We start from the raw sequence: 5,930 nt of genomic DNA, 5'->3' as shown, positions 1-5,930 counted from the left end.
AAAAAAAAAAAAAAAGAAATGCCCCCAGGGATCCCACTGGCATGGCGGCTTGGACCAGGGAAGTGGTTTCCCAGCCAAGTGGCACTTCACAGCCTGTCAAGAAGAAGCAGAGTGGCACATGGAGCCAAGTGTTCAAGAGAAAGGAAGGGAAGGAGGTTAGAGAGAGAGAAGAAACCGAAAGCTAAAGAAATCAACAATGGCAACAACAACAAAAAAAAAAAAAATGGCACTGAAGGAGCTGGCTGGTGTGGGTGGGGTGAATCCAAGTGGCGTGGGGCCAGCGCCTCCCCAGTCAAGTGACTGTGGCTCTCTGGGAAGCGGCAGAGGCCAAGCAGGGGGAAGAAGGGGGGGTGGGAAAGCATGTATTGTTGGTTACTGGTGTTCTGTCTCCTGCTGGGAGCTCCATGAAGCTGCCTTCTGGTACTCCCTGTCCACCGATCTCAGTGGCTGAGGAGTTCAAGATGGCAAATCCCTGCTGCATTAGCTGATAGGGGACCTCCACTCCATATTTCTCCTGGCACTCTGTTTTCTGTCAGTTTATTATTCCATTCAGTGCTTGGTTAAGTTCTTTATCTCTTCAGGGATGCTTAGGGTTCCAGGATTGATGTTTGTCTCTGTTTTACTTAATTTTTTGGGTCTGTGCTGTGGCGTGGCACTTCTGTCTATAGCCCCATGTTGGCTCCGCCCTTAAAGCCAAGTCTTGATAACAGGCATCAATCTTTCGTGTATTATGGAAAATTATGCATAATTATCTTATTGTTGTTAGCTGTTGTAGAGTTGGCCCCGGACTCATGGTGACCCCGTGTACAATGGAATAAAACATTTCCCAGTCCTGTTCTATCCTCCTGATCAGTGGCGGATTGGGCCATTTTGATCTATAAAGTTTTAAAGTGTTGAGTTTTCAGAAATAGATTGCCAGGGATTTCTTCCTAGTTTGTCTTAGTCTGGAAGCTCTGCTGAAACCTGTTTGGCATCATAGCAGCATGTAAGCCTTCACTGACAGATAGTGGTGGCTGCACTTTAAGTGCTTTGGCTGGGAATTAAATCTGGCTGTCCTGCATGAAAGGTGAGAATTCTATCACTGAACCACCAATGAATAATTATAAATACACATAATTTATAATTATGAAGAAAGACCCAAATTTAAAATCTAACTCTGTCACTTATGATCTGTTTAACTGTGAATAAGTTGATATTGCTGTTGTTACTTGCTGTTGAGTTGGCTTTAACACATGGCATAACAATGAGACATTGCCCAGTCCTGTGTCATCTTCGTGATTGTTCGTATGTTTGAGTCCATTGTTGTGAATATGACACAATAAGTTACTTAGCCTTATATTATAGTTTCCTTATCTATAGAATAGTGCAATCATAGTAACTAACTCAGTGAGTTTTTGCAACAGCTAAATAATGATAATAATAAAAAAATAACTAACGTGATTATGTCCACATGCTATTTTAAGTGTTTTATATTGGTTGTCTTGTTTATCCTCACAACATATATACAGCATATAAAGTGTTTAGCTAATGCTATCTTAGCAAATAGTTTGTATTCAATAAATAATATTTTAAAAATTCTATAAAGCTTTTTCTATTTCTCAGTCAAGTAAGAAAAATACATCTGTTTAAGCAATTCAACCAACAATGATTGCCAGGCACTGTACTGGGCTCTGGGGATATGAAGATGAGTAAGAGATAGTCTTTGCCTTTAAGAAACACTGTAATGAGGAAAAAAGTTACATTAACAGCTATAATGCAATATACTAAGTTATAGTCTATCAGTGTGACAAGATTGCTATGGGAGTTCAGGGCTGAAACATGCATTCTGTATAAGATGGTCAGGGAAGTCTTTACAGGAAAGATATCTTGACTGCCCTATCTAAATAAGCAAGTTTTAGGAAGAGAGAAATCTTCCAGGCAGAGGAAACAGTTTGTAAAAGGAGAGGGATGTGAAAATGCAACCTGTAGGAGTTAAGAGCATGGACTCTAGTCACACACAGTTGAGTTTGAATCTCAGCTGTGTTACTCACTTGACCTTGGGAAACTTACTTCTCTTTCTCTCTATTTCTTTGCCATGTTTTTCAAAGTGGATTTGATAATAGTACCCTACCTCATAGCTTTGTTGAGAGGATTGAACAAGATATGCATATAACTTTTAGAACTCTGTCTGGCCCATTATCGCTGTATTATTATTAATATATATCTCTCAATCTTTGTTGACATTGGAGGAAGAACGAACCATCAATTAAATACCACCTTTCTTTTTTTTTTTTTTTTGGCAAGCAGAGCAAACTACATTAATGTACACATCAGCTGTAAGATGCATCTGAATTTCAGAAACACTAAAATATGAAAAATGTGCATCTGAGAATCAAGGAAGGTATATTATTATTATGAGGGTCAGATTGCAAAGAATCTTTAATGCCATGTTAAATGTTTAGATTTTATCCTATTGCTAAAATTCCCTTCTAGGTGATTTCTAGGTACTTTGTAGTTCTTAAATTATCTCACATTAGGTCAGTGGGTAGTTGTCTCTCTCTCCTATTAGTATGTAGTGTCTAACATGTCCCCTTCAATTTCTTCATCTTTGGCATCAATGGTTGGTGTGTAAATCTGAATAATAGTTGTATTAACAGGGTCTTCCTTGTAGGCCTACTGATATTATCCTATCACTGACATCGTTATACTTCAGGATAGATCTTGAAATGTTCTTTTTGACGATGAGTGCAATGCCATTCTTCTTCAATCTGAGATTCTCGGCGTAGTAGACCATATGATTGTCTGATTCAAAATGGCCAATGCCAATCCATTTCAGCTCACTAATGCCTAGGATATCTATTTGCAAGCTTTCCATTTCATTTTTGACGACTTCCAATTTTCCTGGAGTTACACTTCATAAATTCCACATTCCAATTACTAATGGATGTTTACAGCTATTTCTTCTCATTTTAAGTTGTGTCACATCTGCAAATGAAGGTCCCGAAAGCTTGACTCCACCCACGTCATTAAAGTCGACTCTACTTTGAGGAGGCAGCCCTTCCCAAGTCATATTTTGAGTGCCTTCTAACCTGAGGGACTCATCTTCCGGTACTATATCAGACAATGTTCCGCTGTTATCCATAACGTTTTCACTGGTCATTTTTTTCAGAAGAATCACCAGGTCCTTCTTCCCAGTCTGTCTTAGTCTGGAAGCTCTGCTGAAATCTGTCCACCGTGGTTGACCCTGTTGGTATTTGAAATACTGGTTGCATAGCTTCCAGCATCACAGCAACATGTAAGCCACCACAGTATGACAAACATGACAACTTCCGCAGTCTGAAACTGATCAAACATGTAATCAAGATGCATTGATAAATACTTGTTATTAAAATGCATAAGTTGGAAACAAAGAAGAAGGGTTTGGAAGTTGGAAAATATGGCCTTGGTGATAGAAACAATGCCAGAGATCACATGATAGAATTTTGCAAGACCAACGACTTCTTCGTTGCAAATACCTTTTTTCAACGACATAAACAGTGACTATACACATAGTCTTTGCCAGATGGAATACATAGGAATCAAATCGACTACATCTGTGGAATGAGACGGTGGAGAAGCTCAATATCATCATTCAGAACAAGGCTAGGAGGCAACTGTGAAACAGACAATTGCTCACATGCAAATTCAAGCTGAAGCTGAAGAAAATTAAAATAAGTCCATGACAGCCAAAGTACTACACTGGCATATCCCACCTGAATTTAGAGACCATCTTAAGAATAGACTTAATTCACTGAGCACTAATGACCAGATGAGTTGTGGGACGACGTCAAGCACATCATCAGGAAGAAAGCAAAAGTTCATTAAAAACACAAAAAAGAAAGAAAAGAGCAAAACGGATGTCAGAAAAGACACTGAAATTTGTTCTTGAACACACAGTAGTGAAAGTGAATGGAAGAAATGATGAAATAAAAGAGCAGAACAGAAGATTTCAAAGGGTGGCTTGAGAAGACAAAGTAAAGTATTATAATGAAATGTGCAGAAACTTGGAGTTAGAAAACCAAAAGGGAAGAACGCACTCAGTACTTCTCAAGCTGAAAGAACTGAAGAAAAAAATTCAAGCCTCAAGTTGTAATACTGAAGGCTTCTATGGGAAAAAATTGAATGAAGCAGAAAGCATGAAAAGAAGATTGAAGGAATACACAGAGTCACTGTACCAAAAAGAATTGGCTGACTTTCAACCATTTCAGGAGGTAGCATATGATCAAGAACCAGTGGTACTAAAGGAAGAAGTCCAAGCTGCACTGAAGGCACTGGCAAAAAGGCTCCAGGAATTGGCAGAATACCAATTGAGGTGTTTCAACAAAAAGATGCAACACTGGAAGCTCTTACTGACATAGGCCAAGAAATCTGGAAAACAGCTACCTGGCCAACTGACTGGAAGAGATTCATATTTGTGTCCATTCCAAAGAAATGTGACCCAACAGAATGCAGAAATTATTGAACAATATCATTAATGTCACCCGCAAGTAAAATTATACTGAAGATAATTAAAAAACAGTTGCAGCCGTATATGGGGAGGGATCTACCAGAAATTCAACCTGGATTCAGAAGAGTTCGTGGAATGAGGGACATCATTGCTGATGTCAGGTGGATCTTGGCTGAAAGCAGAGAATACCAGAAATATGTTTACCTGTGTTTTACTGACTTTGTAAAGTATTTTAGTTATCTAGCACTGCTACAACAGAAATACCACAAGTGGATGGCTTCAACAAACAGAAGTTTACTCTTTCACAGTCTGGCAGGCTAGAAGTCCAGATTCAGGGCATCAGCTCCAAGGGAAGGCTTTCATTCTCTATCAGCCCTGGGGGAAGGTCTTTATCATCAATCTTCCCTTGGTCTAGAGCTTTTCTGTACAGGAATCCCAGGTCCAAAGGACATGCTCAGCTCCTGGCGCTGCTTTCTTGGTGGTATTAGGTCCCCATGTCTGTCTGCTTGCTTCTCTCTTTTATATCTCAAAAGAGGCTGGTTTAAGACACAACCTAATCTTGTAGATTGAGTCCTGCCTCATTAATATAACTGCTGCTAATCCTATCTCACTAACATCGTAGAGATAGGATTTACAACATGGGGTTGCCATGAGTCAGAACTGACAGAACCTAACAACAACAATGTATCCTCAGCCCATACTGGGTACTTCTTAGATTATGGAATTAGATGGAATTTGGCCAACCCTGGGTGGTGCAAATAGTTGCTATTGGCTACTGACCAAAAGGTTGATGGTTCAAACCCACCCAGTTGTGCTGTGGAAGAAAGTCCTGGTGATCTGCTTCCATTGAGATTATAGCCAAGAAAACCCTGTGGAGCAGTTCTACCCGGTAACATATGGGGTCTCCAAGAGTCAGAATAGACCTTAAGGCTTGGTTTTTGGTTTGGTTTGGGGGTTGTTTAGGGTCAGAGGTAATCAGCAGATCCTGATCCTAGAACCCAAAGGACTGAGCCATAAACTCAGTGTCAGATGAATACAAAGAAAACAGTTTCCCTCTGCACCTTACAGTTGATCTCTCCCACTGTGTGTTTGGCAGTACTAAAAAAGAAACAACCACAGCAATAGTAATCAACCTTTAGTGTGAATCTGAATCACCTATTAAAATGTTTCCAGACCACGTAGGTCCCTGCCCAGTGAGCTGTAAATCCAAGAGACAAGACAGACCAAGTTTTGAGGAGAGAAAGTAGTTTATTGCAGAACAGCAATGCAAGGAGCCAGGGGACTTGCCCAGATCTGACTCCCCGAGCAGGGGTTAGGTTACAGCCTTTATTGGGATTCTAATCTAGGAAGTTATCGTATTTATCAATTTTCTGGGAAGTCTCATACATAGGTATTTTGGGCCAGATCTGGTTCAGACTGGTTCTTGTTTACCACTCTGGCCTTGGATTCTTGAAACACCTGTTAT

The sequence above is a fragment of the Trichechus manatus genome, unplaced genomic scaffold, assembly GCF_000243295.1.
Source record: "Trichechus manatus latirostris isolate Lorelei unplaced genomic scaffold, TriManLat1.0 scaffold00123, whole genome shotgun sequence".
NCBI classification, from domain to species: Eukaryota; Metazoa; Chordata; class Mammalia; order Sirenia; family Trichechidae; genus Trichechus; species Trichechus manatus.
Note: the sequence above shows the minus strand (reverse complement) of the source record.